We start from the raw sequence: 20,881 nt of genomic DNA on the forward strand, positions 1-20,881 counted from the left end.
TGGGCCTGTGCAACTGATGGAATATTCAATTACAGATTGAATCAGAAGTAAAATTAGAGGAGTGTGAGGATGAAAATGGACAAGCAGGAGAGTGATGTGCTGTCATAGGAGGAAGATAGGGAGATGTTCCTCTGTTGCATCATAGAAAATCTCATCCAAAGTCAATAAATATTGGGTTTTCTCAGACAGCAGTTTATGGCCGGTTACATTTAAAGCATGATTAAGAAATGTGCTTTTTTGACAAGCTGTATCATTTTTAAGAGCCTTCTGCAGATGGGTGATGTTTAAACGGAGTCCCTTTTGATGTTGCAAATTGACAGTTTTTAGAAGATTAAAAATAAAAAACCCGACATAACTCAAAACACTATCAGCTCATTTTGAGCTTGTGGGCTGACATGTTGACAGGAAACTGTACACCCACATTTAATGCATTTTAACATGAAATTAAGCAGTAGAAGAAATCACACTTTCACAATATTTACAACTGAGAAGATACATAGTTCATGATATGGGCTCTGCTAACCCTAAACATGTATGTTTCTAAACACAGTAGATACTAATGTGTGAAATAATTCATATAAAAGATAAGATGATTTGTGTCTGTAGGAAAAACCCTTGACATAATTAAGTTATGTATTTTTCTTTTACTGGTGAAAACCCCATTTTGAAATGAACCATTTTATACACCAAAGCAATAGAAAGAAGCTGATATGTATACATAAGACTGAATAAAAATGCCTTCTGAGCCATGTTTTCTGCTCTAGTCACCATTTGCACCGTAGTCTTCTGAAAACAACATTTGTGTTTGCCTAATTTGAAACTAGCAAATTCTTTCTGTGTGATCCTAGAAGAAAAATAGAAATAAATAAATTAAGAGTGACAGGGCAAAGTGGGATGAAGCTAAAAAGTGAACAGTAAATATGGGGCTTATAGTGTGTGCAAAGTATTGTTGCCTTAAATCTCTCAAATCCTCTTATCAGACACAAACAGAGGACAAAACTGATCTTTATGATGTACAAGCAACAGCCTGTGAGGTTAAAAACCGACAATAATACACTGTGATTGTTCTGAGGTTTAGTGAGGGTTTTTATCTTGTTCTGGGTTTACTGGGGATATCTCAGTGTATTTATATTCAACTTATTTTCCTGCAGAGTCAAATGTCTCTTTGAGAGACTACTTGCTTATGATTTGAGCTTTTAGTAAATAAGTCTGAAACTTATCAGCCAGTGAAATAACAGCCTGATTTGATTTTATAGACGAGGCAAATAATCTTCATTACTTACAAATATATGATAAATAACTAACAAAAAACACAAACACTAAATATTGTGATTTCATTAAAATATATTTTTAAAAGATATAAACCTTGTTTCGGTGCTCAAGTGAGAAGTTTTAAGAGACAGATAAACCAAATATAAGGAAACATGTTCATTTCAAGCTAGACAAACTATTCTCTCACTGTTTCTTTTATAGTGCTCCCACTGCTTGTCCACCATTAAAAACAAGTCCATAATTTAGTTGGTATAAGTCTGTTGGAGGCCACATTATTTCAGGAATTCAAAGGATATCTTTTCAGCATTGCTCATTATTTGGAGATGATGATGGTAAACAAAACTGTGGTGCCATTTCAAGGTGTCTGAACCTTAATTACATTTTTAATAAACTCCCTGGAACGCATCCGTGTAAATGTGTGTATCTGTGTGTGTATGTGTGTTTATGCACAAATTACCAACTAGGAAAAGCACTTTATGTGTGCTTGTCTGCTTTTGCTAAAGGGCAATTTGTGGACACAGGCGCAGCAACACACTGACAGACATGGAGATACATTACAGCATGTGCATAATACATACACACACACACACACACACACACACACACTCGGATGGAAAGATGCTACATGGGCCGTATCTGGTGAACTCTAAGACTCGTTGATATTGAAGCTTCTAATGGCCATCATTAATCACATGATACTAAATCACTTTAGGGATAGAGAGGGAGGGGCAGAGAAAGGGGAGGAAATAAAATCGGGGATATGAGAGAAGACCAAGGTAAGTGAGAGTGAAAATGAATCTAAGAAAGATGCAAACAGAGCCAGAGACAAGAGCCAAAAATAAAACAGAGCCATTTTGCTGTCTAAATAATAATAATTATAACAATGAACAATCACACACACAATTTATTGATTTATTTATTTTCTGTGGTCTTGTACTGGCATGTTTGTGATATCACAGTTTGTGTAGCCTATAATAAGATGATGTGATAACCTTGTTCGGCTTGCCTTGCCTGAGCAAAGAAGAGCACAACATGGCAGAGCGCAATGTAACAGGAGTGGGTGGGTGATGTTGTTAAAATGACATTTCAGAGTATTTTTGCAACAACAATGCTGCATAAAATGTTGCATTACTAATTGCTTTGACATAAGACCACATGTTCATGGTTGAGGTGTAGTAGTCTGCAGAAGATGCATCGTATACAGCTGGGAGTGCTGTCTTTGAACAACTGCATCATTTAGAGATGCTGTATTTGTGATCCGTGGTAACTTTAGTTGTTTGGAGGCTTCCATATTGATAATTTGGATCATACTTTATCTGTGGACAACTGAAATTTGATGGCTTCAGTAATGTCTTCCAATAATCAGGTTTTTCTGTCACACGGAATCTAACTTCTGTGAACTGTTGTGAAATAGTTTGTCGTGTTGCCTCCAGTTACTGTTACCTTCTTCTTATAAAGCTCATTATGGTTTGTTGCACATCTGATCTTTACATTACTGTTCCCACACTACTGGAGCTTCTTTTGAAAACTAACTTCTCCACTGCGCTATTGTTACTGTAGTTCTGCTTTCAGTCAAGTTTGTTGCTCTGTTACATAATCAACACAGCACAATTTTGTTAATATCATGACAACAAGAATAATTTGACAAGCAGTATCATGAGACATATGATACTGTGGTTACCTAGAAAAGAGCAGAATAGAACAGATTTGTCTCTTTTTCCTGACTCTGGCTTGTGGTTGGCTGTTTGTGTGGTGAGACCAAAGGCAGCACACATATCATTAGCTGTGCAGATGTACAAACACATCCCATTTATAAATGGTCAGCAACACTGAGGCAAAACTATTTAGCCTTGAACGTGACCCAAAACCTAAAAAGTGCGCTTTAGCAAGGCTGCCATCAGAATGCCTAGCTTGGATGTATGTGTGTGTGTCTGTGAGCACATCACATAACCACTGTGTGAAGGGTAAATGACTAGTTTTGATACTGCCAGGGGAAATTCCCTCGTCAAATTATACACAGATCAATTTTCTTGTGGGTTTAGGGGTAGTCAGACACTGCTATGCATTTATCGTTGCTTGTACTTAAGTATACACAAACACACAAGTATTCACACAGGTCAGCACATATTGTATGCAACACCTCAGATATCAGCATCAACACACACACAACAAATTATTTGAACAAAGTTCACCATGATAGTCATTACTATTGTTTTTGTGTCACTGATTTAAAACTGTTCTTTGCTTGACCTCTATTTCTGAAGAAAATCAATAAGCTCAGAAAACATGATTATTAAAAAAAAACATTTACCTTTGGCTTATTGACATTCATTTGCCGATACATTAACTTGCTGTGACAGTATCAATTTGACAAATCAAATTAGGACTGCTTGCCACGACTGCTTCTTGTTGCCAGTTGGCCCCTGCTTTAAATTTGATGTTGTTTTATACATTTTTCACTGTATACAGGGTGATTTACAACGAGAGAGGCCAGGTAGGGGAATGGTTTTCCTTTTAAGTCAAAAGCAAGGTCAGATGTATTGAGAGAAAGGATAAAGGGATTTTTCAAGAGCTGCATATTCTGCTCATGATGGATAACAGGGAGTGGCTGAGCAGAACCTGAGAGGAGGTGGAGAAATGACACGATTGCTACAACAAGGCATACGCAGGCTGCACAGCAGATCTCTGATCCACTGCACTGGTACAACTCAGAAAGCTTGTATGCCTCACCCAGGGCTTTGAATTTGACACTAGAAGGTAAGCAGCAGCAACTGGAGGAAAGGAGGGAAGGTTGATAAATTAACAAGATTTGGGAAAGTCCAAGGTGAGGTGGGGTGCAATCAGGGATGTATTATTGTAAGAGAGCTTAATACATTGTGAAATCAGTTGGCCCCAGTGACCAAGTGCAATAGCAGGCAATTTAGTGCTCAGGCCATGCCATCAGAAATTTTTAGAGCCCCACAATAAGCAACAATCCTAGCCTTCACTACCCTCACAACAAAGAATCCCTGAATCCTCCCCTCACCCAAACAACACAGCATCTGCCTTGTAGAAGTTATCTAAATTCATCCATAGCTCAGCCAGTGCACAGCAGGTTTACTGATCATAATGCCTTGTCTTAGCATATGTAAGCTACCTTTAAAGGTAAGGACGATCACGCTGAACAATTTTTATGTTGGAAGAAAGTCTGAACAGCCATTAAACTAAAGATCAAATGAATAATGACATGCAGAATCACCGAACCCTGCTGGCTTCAGCCTATGGCACAAGTTTGTAATTGAAAAAATTATGTTCCATTTACCCATGAGGCCATTAATCCCAATTTAATGGCTCAGCGTTGCATCTGAATTCACTTTCAATAGCCTATATTACCTTTTACCTCTAAGGACAGAAGGGTAATTAATGTACTATGAAAGAGTTCCCATGTATTTCAAAAGCTGTACACATTACCCTTGACAGGACTACAGTATATCCTGCATTATGAATTTTAAAATAGGCAACTATTTGGCTTCCTATATCCAAAGGATATCTAAAGATATGAAACACTGTTCACGTAGTAACCTAAAAAAATATTTCTTTCCTTTCTTTGTTTCTTTTTTTTCTTATTGCGAGTACTGTCTACGAAATGTCTTCAGCCTAGAAACATTTTACGATTTTTAAGATTGAATTCTGGAATGACACTAGCAGCCAGATTTAATAAGTTCTTTTAATATATTTTCGAAAAGGGTATTTGATGCTAGGGGTGTTTGGCGTTAGCCCGTCACTGACCTGGAAGTCACAGGATCTGGAGCAGGGATTTTCTGCACATGGCAGGGTGTAATTTAACATGCTCAAAGTGAAGAAGGATTTTTTTTTTTTTTATCAGCTATTCCATTTACAATTGGACATACAAATATAATCAAATTAATTTTAAAAATTAATGCATTAATCTGACTACCCAACATTATATATAGTAGTCATTAAACTTAGCTCCACCTTGACTTTAGCTACGTTGAAATGCAACTAAAATTCATACTTATAGGTGTTCTGATTACAGGCCTCTGAGTTTGTGACATGTATACACAGATTAATGCAAAGCAAGACATACAGTACACTATGGACATACTGTATCCCTGAAACAGCTTTTAGAAATGGGCAATGTCTGAGATGCATTCATCTACAAATAAGTATCATATTTCAAAGTCAAATATTAAGACCCACCTGTAATTAGCTTTAATGTCTGTCAGAGAAACTTGCAAGAGCACACTGATGTATGCTTTGAATGGATTAGCTAGTACATGTGTATGTACATACGCCAAAAGCAATACTTATAAATCTTTGAAAATGTTTGTTCATACATCTTACATACAGTACTGTACGTGTTCATTCCCAGTAGTGAGTGGCTAATGTAAAAATGAGAGTGTGTATCTCCCTGGGAGTGTTATGCATCTAATTGCTCTATGCTTTAATAATTTACATTCCCTATACTCTCTGATGCCCATCATTAAGAAATAAGGGAATTATCCCCAGCTGCATGAGAGAGAGGGAGAGGGAGTGAGATTTGATTTAACAAGCACCTTTATTCCACACTTACAAATGATACACAGTTCTGATTAAAAACAGCAACTAGAGGCTGTTTTTCTTTTTCTTTAGAGATTTTTGATTTGATTCCCATTTGCCTCAGTCCACATGTCGGTGTCCTTGGGATAGATACTGAACCCCAAGTCGCTCCCGATGGCCACAGCAGCGCTTTGCAGGGACAGCACCACCTGTGGTGTGAGTTGGCGCCACAGATGGCTCCCTTGTTTCTGTACCTGAGACAAATTCCTTGTGTGTATAACATACTTGGCTAATAAAAGTGACTATTATAATCATGAATGTATCCATGATCAAATGTTAACCACCAGCTCACCATTATCCCCCACTGAGCACAGCACGACCCCAACCCTCCAAATCAGGCTAAATACCTCTATACTGTCCACTGTCCTATAAGAGGCATGCTCCACACTGAGCGGAGCCCTTAGCAGGCCTTTACACATGCTCAGGATCCACACAGCCTGAGCTCTGCACTATTATTCCTGGAAAACCAGATAGCTAATTTAACCATTCCTGATATGTGGTAGATCAGTACATGTTTATCCTTTTTTTATGACAGAGTCATAAAAAATAAACAACTCAAAAGAAAAGTGCTCCCCCAAACCCTGAAACCAGCCCCCCACCCTCAACAAACCAGATAATCTGCAATACCTGGCAAACAAATGTGCTAAAGTATCCTCGTGTAAACAAAAAAGACACTCCACTCCATGACCAGGATCAAGGTGTGCCATGTACCTGTTTGTAGTTATTGTGCCATGTATAATCCTCCACTGCAGTTCACCAGCTCGTTTATGTCTTGCACAAATTGACCCCTCCCAGGTTTGCACCGGAGAGCCCAAAAACATGAACCTGTTTCATTTTTTCATTTCTACAACCAAGACTCATGGTTTTAAATGGGTTTGCAAACTTTCCAGACCGCCTTGGCTCTTGTTCCAATGCTTTCTCTGGGGTAAACGGGGGCACACCTAATATGGTCACCCTCATATATTGAATGGCGAATGGTGAAACTTGCAAAAACTCATCAGCCTGTTTCAGTTAGCTGGCTAACAAACCGCTCCTCCTTTAAGAAATGGTGTCCCACACACTTACACTCCCAGCCTCCCACAATCACTCACAGACTCCCAGCATGCAACAGGAGGAAGGGAGAGAGAGAGAGAGTGTGTTGGTGCACGCATATTTGAGTATGTGTGTGTGTGCCAGTTGTTGTACACTTATACATCCTTGAGGAAGCATTTGCAAATAACTGGGAAAGTCTGCATGTGTGCAAATACAGTGTAATGTATATGTGTATGTCTGAGCATATCACTGCAAACCTCTCGGTGTGTTCATGAATGTGCACACACCTCTTCCGACCATTACGGTAAGTGTACATTATTCATTGTGTGGCCTGCCAAGATCACTATCAACAAAGAGAAAAGATGGACAGAAGGAAATGAAAGGCTTGTTGGAGGAGCAATGGAAGCATGTTTTGTCCTGTTAGATAACAGGCACAACATTTCTCCTTTTGTCATTAAGTCCAGCTTAATCATGCTCTTATCTGACATCTTGGTAGCTAACAGCCCAAACCCTAATGTTTTAAATATCCCACTTAAATCTACCCTCAAGAGGTTTTGAGGTGAAATGAACCGTTTCCCTACTGTTTGACATTATATATTATAAATGATGTATTATTTAGTTTACAGTTTAATTGAACTCATATCATATTACATCATGCTTGAAATAGCATACCCATGACAAAAACATTACTCTATTGCAAGTAAAGGCATCACTTTATTTGGTTTTCCTCGACAGCCAACTTGGCCTATTGGGTATTTTTGTAAAATTTGTGATCTTGCCTTGAATGTAAGTGTCTGCATGAAATTATAATTCTGTACCTGGACCTAAATAGGGTGGCTAATGAGAAGCATCTGCGTAAGCACATTCTACTCTATTGTAATCAGTTCTAGCCATTCAGTGACACAGTTTGCTTCTTTTACATTAGTACAGCAAGACACCACTGGAAAAGTGGATAACACTTTATTTTATGAGGAACTGCTGGGTAATTTTCAACATTTCCAGGATTTTCAGAATTTTCAAGATGTTTCCTGGAACATTTGGTACCAGGTATGTATGGAGAAACTGGAGAGAGAGTGATCAGCTATTAAATACATTTAAAAATAAAATCCAACCGGTAATTTACCTCAGAGAATCATTTAGCCAGTGCACAGCAGGTCAGCCGGACATATAAAATGTGTCCAAATATAAACACACATCCAACATACATATTCCATAATGACCACATCATTATGTGGCTCTTACAAGGAAACTTCCCAAAGAATTATTAAGAAAATATTTGTTAACTGCACATATATTAAAAAATGGAAGGATGATACTCATGTTAGCATTTGTTATTTCAGTAAGATAAAAGTACAATGGTTAGAAAATCTAGTTTGATACTATAGTTGACACATAAACATAAAAACCATTTGTTTCCTGTCAGTTAGTTTACTGACATGTATTTTGTACAAGCTTCTTCCAAGTTTGTTTTTCTTTGCTTTGTATATCAAGAAACTAGTAATAGTGCTGAATCTTTCTGTAGTAATGAGTTGTATGCCCAGTACAATAGTACAGTGTTATTATTAATTCCGTCTCCATTTCCCAAAAGCATTTTCACACTGCCAACTATCTCTCCTTTAATAAGTCAGTACTATAAAATACCACAGGGTAACTCTGCCTAAAGCAAAAGTGAATTAGGTTAATTATTTCTTAAATAGCTTTAGAAAGATAATGCAACAGGATTACAGAGGCAAGACAGCATTTTTCATTTTAATGCTTCAGCTAAAAAGAAAAAATATCCACACAATATAACTGAGACTATGAGACAGAGTCTATTTAAAGACATACTGTCTGTACATGTACAGTAAGAAAACAGTAATAAAAAGATGTAGATGAAGAACCTTATGGCCAACAAATTCAATTTGTATTTCAAATCTAATCTTAAATGCTGGATATACATGTTGTACTTTCCAAACGACCACAGTGAATTTGTGTAATTACACAGGGTAAACACAAGCTGCCATCTTGACATTTGTTGTCACAGAAGCAGCCTAGGCATAAAAATGCTGAGTAAGGGCACATTTCATATCAGCAACAACCCATTAGCATGGATGTTCAATCCTGTTTATGCCTGGCACCATTTTGTACCATCTAGCAACAGGAAGAACAAGTCACACAAAACAGTGTCAACAACAGAGCAGGCTGCTACTATATCTTTTTGTTGGCTGAACTTTCCTAAAGTATAAGTCTGTTCTCTAAAAAAGACACTTTATTATAGTTTGATGCTCAAATTGTAAAAGGTCGATCAGAAACAGAAGCTAATTAAGACAAAATGACTAAGCAAAGAGGAAGTAGAGAGACAGAAAGCACAGGGAAGGTGAAAGAGAAATAAGAAATACAGCCTGAGCATGGAGATGAAGGCAGACTCTGTAGGCTGCAGCATTGCTTTGACAATTTCATCTTTCTCTTTGATTAGCACACAGTAACTCGCCCCTTTAGAAATGCTAAAAGAAATCTGAAATTATTATTTTCTTCTCTTTTGGGTTTTCTGATACACCTCATTTCACCTTCTCACACACCTCTAAAAAGATGTGTGCACATGCACCCACAAACATTTTAGCTAAAAATCAAAAGTGTCGTATGCTTTCAAAAATACCCATGGACTATTTCTCACTCTCCCTCACCGTTAGGTTTATTGAAGGAACAACTTGTGATGGGTTTTTTGCAGGTTTGCTGCTTAATGATGCATGCCATTCACCCTAACAATGTCTTTAACTTTTAACAGATTCGCCTGAACAGGTAAAGTGACAAGTCACCTGCCTCTGACGCCTTCTACAAATGTGCCATACACTCAGAGCAATGAAAGGATTCTCATCAGGTGTGTTATGGCAGTTCATTTCATGGTGGATGGACGCATATTAAAATAACTCCAACGAGCTCACATCAGAACATTCAGAAAGCATATACAGTACCTCTGCCCAGGTGGCACTATCCCCTAATTGTGGTAATTTGGTTATAAAAAAAAATCTGGAGTTGAGATTCTGAAAAAAGTACTATAGCCCTTTAGTTTAATTCACTTATGTGAATGTTTCCCCGGCATGTTTGGCAATCAAATGCACATGCCCATTCTGACAATGAGTCCAAGACAAGTTTCACACCTTTGATGGGGAAACAAAGATTATTAGCAAACTCAAAATTCAACCTGACAGATTAGGCATGTTTCATCATATTGTGAATTTAGCTCGTAGGCTACATCAGACAGATTCTTCATCATGATCCCTCACAATGCAATGCCTGTGCAACTATTTTATAACTGCTCAACATCCATTACATTTTGGTTTGGTTCCATTTTTACTTTTAACCCCAATGTAAAGGATGAATGGTGCATGGCTATCGGTGTTTTGCGAACACTTCTATAATTCACAATGAGAGAAAGCTAAGTGAATGCTTTTCACATTCAAATCTAAAACAAAAGTGAATGTTTTGCTGTTCCCAAAGGGATCTGTGCGATTTACCCTCCCAAACACTTGAAAGCTAATGAGGCAGGTAGGTGGACAGGTGCCCTACATACTGAGAGACATAAAAATATACCAAGATGAATGACATCGGCATATGATGGTGGGACTAAAGTTGAAAGAAAAGGAAACAGAATGAGACGGAACCAGAAGAACTGTTGTACATACACACACAGATCATTAGATGTACAACTCAAAATGTGCCAAAAACAGCTGGGTTCACACTTCCACAAACTGTAAATTAGATCATTATACTTGCTATGAGTATGTTTTTACGTATGTTGTCTGAACACATATGTACATGCTGACTGTTTGAAGTGACGCCTGCACAAATAACTAGCAACTCTGAGCTTTTACTGGAACACACATACCAATTCAGCCCATATCTTTGTCTTGCTAACACCAATGTCTCTGTGTTTAGAGATTTTAAGAGCAGCTCATTTGACACAGGAGCTGTGTTTGTGAGAGATCCCTTTCATCTGCCCACTGCAAGATGTGCATGCCTGTATGTGTGTGTGAGCATGTCTGTGCCAGTGTGTTTGTGTATCTGAAGGCAGTGTTTGTTTGTTGATCATAAACATAAGCAGAGTTTTTAATTTCCATATCCTTTTCCCTGAAGCTTTTTTCATATCATACATCCACAGTAGGGTCTACTATTTTTTATGATTTATTTTTTTATTTTATTTGAATGAATGAATGCTTAATGAAGGACTAAGTGCACTAAAGAGCTATTAAAACACAGTACAAATCACCGTTAACAGGTCTTTATTTCTTCAGATTTAGCATCAGGTAACTCCAAAAGGTAATTATTTCACCCAAAGATAATGTCAGCCCAAGTATTTTTTTAAAACCTCATGTATCTTTACACTGTAGTTGTCAAGTTAACCACACCCCTGCCTTTTATTATACCTTTGTCCTCTTTTAACAATATAATATTATAGACAAATAGAATATATAGTGTACTAATACAACAGCCATGAAATATTCTCAGTTGCCAGAAAAACTGTTTCAACACAAACTGAATATCATTAGATGTACTGTGGAACTGTTGTATTAGATTGTAGTAGTTTTAGTTGGGCACCAAATAACTCATAACTGAGTGGATGTGTATAAAGCAAGTGCAATATACTTTGGGAGCACATAAGAACATAAACTTTACAGGCGGTGGATGCAAAATTATGAACACCTGTGCAGTATAACACCATCCAATAAATAGCTATGCAATAATTCTACCTTGGTCTAGTTTGTAATTGCCAATATTTGAGATACAAGGTACACAATTTAGAACAAAAGCTTCATAAAGCAAAGATTTGAGTGGCTATTATGTTGTGTTCAGCCCTCACTGTATCAAAAAAAGACTGTGCTAAGGTCAAGACTACTCCATGAACTACTTCAGTCACATCATAAGGTAGTTTGGTGACAACATTTAGCTGATCTGAAAGCACATTTTATTTTTTTATGGACACAATATTAGCTGTTTTTTGGACTTACTGAGTACAACTTTTGTTACTAGAAAAGAAAGGTGTAGCTGAATACCTTCCTGGAGCACATTTTAAAGGGCCAGCAGCCTGCCCCTATATTATCATCAGTTTATTAAGTCATTGAGTGAGTGAGAAACAATCCCCTTTGGAAGCACAGATTAATTTGCTGCATCAAATAGAAATGGGCCGAATGGACTAAATAGGGAAGTCACTTTTATCCTGAAGCGTGAAATTACGTTAGGTCCTAGTCCATTACACACACACACACACACACACACATACACATAAGGATATAGGCAGAAAAAAATATAATGAGCATGCACACACTTTCAGAAACACATGGAAACACAAACATTTTGGATTTGATATATACACCCATATATGCATCCATTTAGTTCTCTGCCGTCTTGCATACATCAGTACATTCCTTTCCTTCCCTTTCTTACTTTGTTTTTATCCACAGACACACGTGTTGCCTTTCTCTGCTGTTCAGTCTTTGTCTCACACACAAACACACACACAACAGGTTTACTACACCTCCTATGTCTGAGTAGGCTTGCTGGGAGGCTTACTAATTTGTTTGCTTGTGAATTTTATGGCAGCAATGGAAATCTAAAGAACTGAGGGAACATTTTGTGTAAACTTTATAAAAATGTACAGTGAAACTTTTATATATCATATGATGAAGCTGAAATATTTCTGTATCAATGATATCTATTTATTTCAAACTATTATAGTGATGAAAGGTGATAATCTGTTTTTGGTGAGTTGCCCTCATCATGAAATGTTATGCAGGGGACAAGGCTATCTGAAGTAATACTTCATTCATGTCAGACATTTAACTTTTCCCCTTATAATAGTGATTGACTATTATACCTCATCAGTGAGCTATTCGCAAGTCTCTTCTCTGGGTGGCAGCTTTCCAGTAGTCTCCTAGAGGTTCATCAGAGTTTCCCCAATATTAATCCTTAAAATGCCAAACTAATGTTTTCAATAACTATCAGTTATGGAATCCATTGGTGACTGTATGTGTTATCATTTGGTTTTATGCACAACAGCTTCCTGGTGTTTACTGAATGCTGTTTTACCTATTTGTTTGCCATGTATACTGTATAGCCATACGAAAGATGTAAGTATGTGGCCTCCATTACTACATTCTCTAGCACTGTCATTAGCATCTTTGTAACACTGACCAATTACCATGTCATGCGCTTGGACAAGACAGTGTTGTAGAGTTTTGGTCTCAGGTTTGGGATGTATTAAACTGAATGGATGTGACAGGGCTGGCCGAAGGAGTCAGCAGGAGGACGGTTTTACCTCCAAACATTTGACATTTGAATCTCCTTTGCAGCGGCACACATACAAACACATAAATGGCTGATGAGTATGTTTTCATGGGTGTCTGGCCATTCTTCAGTTGCTTGACGTCAATGGGGCAAACTGCTCAACCTCACTGCTGGACACTGAGCCAGAGGGAATACTTTCTGGTCAAAGTCTTGCTTTTTCACACACACACACACAGGATCGTAAAAGGATCGAGACAGCCCAGAGATTTTATTTCACTGGACACTAATCAAGAGGGAACAGGCCTTTACCTTTTTGGCATAGACACAAAACACACAGTGACAGCCACTGACGCACACAGACACACGTGCACAAACATGTGCACATAAAAATGCATCTGCAAATTTTGGCAAAAACAAAAAAGCACATGCGCAGCCATAAGGACAGAGAGACAAATGAATATGAAGCACACAAGCAGCAACCGTTACATACACAACCCGCATACACACACAAAGCACAGATATGCTATATGTCAAGTATAGGAAACCGAAGTGAACAGAGGAGACAAGATAATAATACAGTCAGTCAGTTTATTTCACTACCTCTGGATTGGTAATTAAAGTGCAAAAGGGAGAGAGACAAAGGCAGAGAGATGCAGACAGGAAGAAAGAAAGAAAACACAATGAACCCTGGCTCACTTTAATTTACAGATTATCTTTTTTTATGAAGAAAGGTTAATCAAAATGCACTATTTAATTCAAAGATAGCTTATAGAAGAAGAGAGGAAGAAGAAGTAAAAGGTGAAGCAAGTGTAAATTCTGAAGGTTGACATATTAAGAAAGATGTGTCATTGTAAAAGGAAGCAAAGAACAAGAAGGTTTAGGACAGAAAGAGCACAGTCGTCCCACACTGCCAATTATTTAATATACTTCCATAGATTTGTTTTATGTAGAGCATTTGACTGGAACAGAGCCAGAGCATCGAAAATTTAATTGGAGCAAGTAGCAATTTAGAAAAGCAGAAGTGATGCTCCAGCCGCTCGTATTCAGCCACTCAAGTTTGTTCCACTCGGCTTTAAAGCCACAGAAAACAAATCCATGCGCCTCAAGTTTTTGACACAGATGTGGGCGCTTTCCCAGAAGGCTTCAGGTTGACCATATCTTGTACCACACAGTGATGGTGCTAAACATACACAAATAGCTACATTCTGAGTGACTGATGTGTTGACGTTCCTCGCTTTCTCACAGGCAAGCACGTAAACATGTTCTCTTGTCTTACAAGCCATATAATTTTCAGGAGTTCAGATTAGCTAACAGTTGTATGGTAACACAATCAATTACTCCATTGTGCCTTTTAACCAGTTTCTGTTAGGAGCAACACTGAATTCTGCCTTGAAATCACATTCTATGGCCATACACTGCAATGTCTTCTTTTGATTGAATGTGTGTTTTAACTGAGTTCATATCCTAGTGAAGAAAGTACTGCAAGGTTTTTACTTTTTCTCATCACTACATGCACAATATGATATATTTACTTATTTATTTAATTTAGCTAAATCCTCACAAAGCTTTCAGAGCTGCTTTTTGCTTGAACCATGTCCAGTGGTTAGGCTGCTGTTTCTTAAACTAAGCTCCTCTGTCTTTAGCTGGTCTTTATCTAACGTAGTCTCTCTCTGCACTTCAGCATTTTCGTAGAAAGACTTCAATTACACCTACAGCTAAGTTGAAGTACAGTTCCCTTTTTGGTACAGTTTTGCATTTACAGCTTTATTGTCTTCCTCATACTTGTCTGTGTTTTTAAACAGTCACTTGAACTTGCCCTGCAGCCTGTTTTAATCTGCGAAATCACTCTTCAGATCAAAAATGACATTCAAATCTACCAGGCAAGCAACAACCTAACTACCTCTCTCCTCTTCCTTAAATTATTGCATCCTGTGCTTTTATAAAGTGAAACAAATTTTCCTAAAATTAATTATTGTTTTCAGGTTTTTGTCATTTCCAGGGAAAGTGGTTATAAACCGATTCAACCAAGTTAATAGATTTATTTCCTTTTTGGGGGTAAATTGATAGCTTAAAATGAGCTGAAATGCTGTTCTGAGTAAATTCTTGAAACTGCCTTTAGGCCTGACTATAATGTGAACATAACAAAACCCAGACTGGTTGGTATTCAACAGCCTGCGTTTATCAGGGTAAACATTATCAGCTACACAAGACGTACAAACAGTACTCCCATAAGGACAGTCGGAGCGCACTGGCGTGTAACATTGCAGAGTGAGACTTTCCCTAGAAGCTTATATACAGCAACCTACAGAGACAAAGATGACAAGGGATGAAGAAAGTAATGGGTAATATGGGATAGACTTGGAGGTGGTACTGTATAAGAGGATTAGTGGAGGAGAAAGAAAGAAAGACACTGAATGAGATAGAAACCACAAGATCAGGATAGAATTTTAAGATATGAAAAGGTAAAAAAAAAAAATAGTAGCAGTCAGGGAAACATGAGTAGTCCATGTATAAAGTGAAAAATAATGTTAAAAAAGGGGGAACAAAAGTATAACAGAATAACTGACTCAGATCCTGAGAGATGACTACCTTGGCTGAGCTTTACAGTTAATCCACAGAATGTATATGATGTAATCTGGCACACAAATGAATAAACTTAAATATTCAGAGTAAAACAAACAACCAAAAAAAACCTAGAATTGCTAAAAGCAAGCTTCTGAGTATTCTCCTCAGGCCTTAATGCTGCTAACAGATCTTGACACACTGTCTTTTTTAGAAGCAGTAGCATTGAGAGCAAAAGAAAAAGGAAAACAATATGTCTTGCCAAATTACACCTGATACTCTGCAGATACAAAAAGGCCAAAGCACACAATGACTTTTTTTAATGTTTGCATTTCCCTCATGACTTCCCGTTGACTTCTTAAACCGGGCCCACTCTAGCATTTGTTATGGTTGTCTGCTACAATAAAAGGATGGGAATTGCCGTTGTCCTGCAAATAGAGCAAAAAATGGAGAGAGAAGAAATTGGCGATATAAAGTGGAACAAAGGAGGAGAAACTGTTGTGGAGGGAGATAAAAATAAGGGAACAGAGTTCAGTGAAAATGATGCTAAGGATGAATGTTCAGATGTTTAGTTCAGCACCTAGCAATATGTTTAGCAGTATTAACAATATGTTTAAAACAAACTAAATAATAATGAAAATGAATATTCACTGAGATCAATTCACCGTGCATTTCCTTTCCCTTTCCAAGTTACTGAGCAGATCACTGGAGTACCAAGACAAATCGTTTTTACATTTACACCTTTACACATAAAATTCCTGGACCAACAATCTAGCCTTTTTAAACCTTGTACTTATTCTGATTCCTGCAGGAAAATCTTATTTTTGCTTCAGATGTCAGCTGCAGCACACTCCTCTTAAGCTGGAAAAAGTCACAGTGTTGCTCAAGGACATAAATCTACAACTCATAACTGAATCAGTCCTTATATTTTTCATTCTTCAGATCAATGTTTAGACAAATAATTTCTGTTTCCTTCAGTTCTTTATAAATCAGAGACATTACTCCTGGTAGGTTGCCATCAAGATTTATCTTAATGAATCTGGCTATTTCACATTAAAACTATTTTCAGTACTTGGATTACAAAAATGTATGAGTATTTAAAAGCTTACAGCATCCCAGCAGACTGGGGCAGGTTCTCTTCCTGATAGAACAAACCCAGAGGGACAAGCTGAGGTTGACAAACCCCATCATTTCTGTTTATTATGACTACCCAAGTACTGGGACAAGCAACGGGAGTAATTAAAATGGAAGCTGAGTTGTTTCAGCAGTGGCATTAACATGTGGGGACAAATACCTCCCAGTTTAAACAGGAAGTCCCCAAGGAGATGGAGCTCTGCAAGTTCACTCTCCTTTATAGTGATCTGTCTGTAAAGAGACAAGACAATTCCATTACACAGTGAGGTAGCATGAGCCCCCTTGTGTGTGTAGGTGTCTTTGTATTACTTACATTTAGGGGACCAAAACCTGTTAACACACTCACATTGTGGGGACCTGGCCTTCCTTGTGAGGACCAGAGGTTGGTTCACAATCACTAAATTTTAGGGTGGCAGCAAGGTTTAAGGTTAGGGTGAGGTTAGAGTTAGGTTAAGGTTACGGTCAGGGTTAGGCAAGTGGTGGTTATGGTTAAGGTTAGGATAAGTCTATAGAAAATGAATATAAGTCAGTGGTTGCAGGTTTCAATTAAAACTAGGCAAAGTCTGAACATATGTCACAGCTATATCCCTAAATGCAAGATATCCAGATGTGTGTCTATTACATATCCAATAAGTAGGACTTGGCGTACTTTTGAAATTTTATAATACCTAATACTGTACTAATACAAAACCGTTTTTGTACTATAGCTGCAAATATCAGTTGATTAGCTAATCAGCAGTTCTGATAAACAAGTATTTGATTTGAGTGTTTGTCATCTCTGACTCCAGTTTCTCAGATCTGAAACTTTTCTGGTTTCTGTGGTCTTCTACAACTGTAAAGCAACCATCTTTTGGTGTTGGACCTGTGTGGAAGATTTACTCAGCCTTGAATTAAATTGAATTCTGCAGTTTGTCAACCTCAGCTGGTCTCTTGGGTTTCATTTCTATCAGCAAGAAGCTTTCACAGTCTACCAGAACTTTGTGAAATGAATATTTTCAAGGCCAGAACAATAAAACAACACATCTGCAATTGTCAACTTGGGAAACCTTGATGAGTGCTTTTCATAATCTTCGTAGATTAAATAACCAAGATTATAAATATACATAACACTGAATTTCTGCTTCAGGTTCATGCCTGATAGACCCAGAGACAGTAAAGAGATGGAGATACCTTGAAACAGTACAATAAAATCTCTGAGGCTAGACACATTTACATGCTCTAATGCTGTATATTGCCCTATTACTTAACCCTAATACTGGTGATATACACTACATTCTAACACCAGATGAACATGCCACTCAAAGTCAGACACTCGGCCTTCCATACTTTTTACATTAAGACATTTACAGAAAGAGAACTGAATATTTTGAAAAGAAAAAAAAAATGGACTCTGTTGCTTTTTCAGTACAAACTACATGCAGACAAACACATACACCTTAACCCAAGCCAAATGGACTTGGCAACACGACCCAGCCCACAACACTGGTGGTTGAGACTCTTTGTAGCATTAAGGGGAAAAAAACGTGTACACCGCAACTGTTTACATAATGGCACTGCTATGATCCGAGAGTGGCTCAGGCTGGGTTTGTTTACAAGAATGACTCAAACCTGGAGCCCTCTTTCTTGTGAGGTTATTTATGGCATAAATTCATTACTAAACAGGCTCCACTCATGCATAAAATATGTATTTTTTTCTCCATTATGAATGTTTAAAATCTTGCCATTACTGTAATAGGAATGCTTTGTCTGGTGTCTGGAGTGTCCCTGATTTGTCCCATAAATTATCTCTCCAGAATTTTGGGATGGGGGGAAAGAAACAAGCATCTCTTCTTGTCTACTGTCAGCTGGCAAGCTGAGTGACTGGCTGGCACACTGAGTGGGTGAGTAACTGTCTAATGGGCTCTAAAGATGCGGAGCGATCAGCGACAGAGCTTTTAGATATGTATGCATGGCCTGAATTTGGAGGGCCATTGCTATTTCATAGCTCTACACCAAATTATCACATTTAGGATGAGATGGTTATTTCTGAAGAGCACATGCCTTATGCAGCACCGGTCTCTTACTATTTCATGCAGTGCAGGCCTACATTTCAACCACTGATCACTGTCTTTTAAGATTTATGAATTATGCAAGATTTAAAGGAGGAAAAAGTAAGTGTGCTGATATGAAAAGAGAGTATGGTACCATTACTGTTCACTCAGAAAACATTCTCGGTAAAGTTTTTACTACACAAATGAAACAATGGCTGAAACAACAGAGGCGAACGTTTGATTTCATCAATTTGCCAAATATACTGTATGCTCACATCGATTTATATTACTTACACACTCTCTCTCTCTCTCTATATATATATATATATATGTCAGTGTCTACAAAGTCATGTACCATACAAACACACAAGACATATTCATATACAAATGTACACAGTCTGTTTTATCTGTCCTGCTGTTTTTCCTTGATTCTTAAGTGCAACATAATCAAAGCACTGTATTAAAGAGTAACAGTTTCTCTAGTGCAGCATTCAGGTAACATATGAAGCACTCATATGCCAGGTGACCCTAAACTGAAGTTCAGTGGCTGTTAGACTTTCTTCTATTCTCCCTCTTGGTTCACACATGCAACAAAGGCATTAGATCCTAAGTGGGGGTGTGTTCAGATTAACACTGCTGCAGCTGTGCTTATTTACATCATCAGCATTGGTAAATACACCACTAAATTGAAAAATCGGGGTGCCTCAGTATTTTGCGCACCTGATGGCAATTTTCAACAGTATTAGTAAATATCCCCTTGTGGGCCTTGTCGGCTGACTGTGTGGCAGGCCACCAGGGTGACTAGATGGATATATGATCTGCTACAGTTGATGTAACATTAGCTGGGAGGTGCAGCTCATGTGGTGATGCTATAAATTGTTTAGCCAGCGGTCAGTGAAGACAGCAACAGGTAGATGAATGGACAAAGCCAGAAAAAAGCACGACAGCAATAATTTTCCTACTGTGACAAGAAAGAGAAAGGATGGATTTCACCAAAGAGGTTTAGATGTATGTGTTTTATGACCACTTATAAATATATAATGAACTTTTGCAGTGCATATCCTTTCATTTTCAGTCTGTCACTACACCAGTGTACATCATTACAATTTTCCTTTGTGATTACTTCATTTATGAAGTACTCATAGTACTGTCTATCTATCTATCTGTTTTTGAAGCTCGTGTCTAAAGATGTCATCAAGTACTGTAGTCTGGTCCAGGTGTCTGTGCCCTTGGTATTATTCACACTGTGGGGACTGAAATCTGTTAACACACTCACATTGTGGGTACTTGGCCTTCCTTGTGGGGACCACAGGCAGGTCCCCACCATGTAACTCACTGAACAACAACATGGCAACAACATGGTTTAAGGTTAGGTGTTAGGTTAAGGTTCAGGGTTAGGCGAGTAATGGTTAAGATTAGGATAAATCTTTAGGAAATTAATGTATGACACAGGTACTTGCTTCTATCCATCAACAGATACACATGCCAATACAATTTGACATTTATATGGGTTTTTCTAGTTTCTTGTATCCAAACAGACAATCAAAATGCAATTTAAGTATCCAAGAACTATATGCAGTTGTGTACTGATGCAAAAAGAAAAAGAAACAGACATCAGTGTGCCACTCTACTTTCATATAGAAAAAAAAAAGTCGGCACTATTGTGGACTCGCTGCGCTGACATTATGTTGACACATCTGGAAGAAGATCACAAGCGTTCCAAAGATTTGGTGTGAAGGTGGGGCAAGCACACATTCACACAGTTCAGGGTTACAGTGTGATGTCTTTTGTTCTTAATGCAAACCAGTGTAAACATATAGTTAACAGATGCTGCCACAAACTCCAAGACAAAACACAGAGACAGAGAGAGATGGAGGGGTAGAGGATGTATGGAGGATCTGGAGACAGAAAGACAAGCACAGAAGGACGATTTCATTGTGGAAAAGAAAATTATATAAAAGGATATACTATGTATCAAACTGACAAAGAGA

At 37.9% G+C, this 20,881-nt stretch overlaps 1 protein-coding gene across 1 annotated transcript in view; it reads right to left on the reverse strand.

Annotated features, from left to right (window-relative positions):
• The window catches only part of cntfr (ciliary neurotrophic factor receptor), a 211,449-nt gene that overhangs the window by 65,389 nt on the left and 125,179 nt on the right, over positions 1 to 20,881 (reverse strand). The window lies entirely within an intron of this gene.

The sequence above is a fragment of the Monopterus albus genome, unplaced genomic scaffold, assembly GCF_001952655.1.
Source record: "Monopterus albus unplaced genomic scaffold, M_albus_1.0 scaffold50.1, whole genome shotgun sequence".
NCBI lineage: Eukaryota > Metazoa > Chordata > Actinopteri > Synbranchiformes > Synbranchidae > Monopterus > Monopterus albus.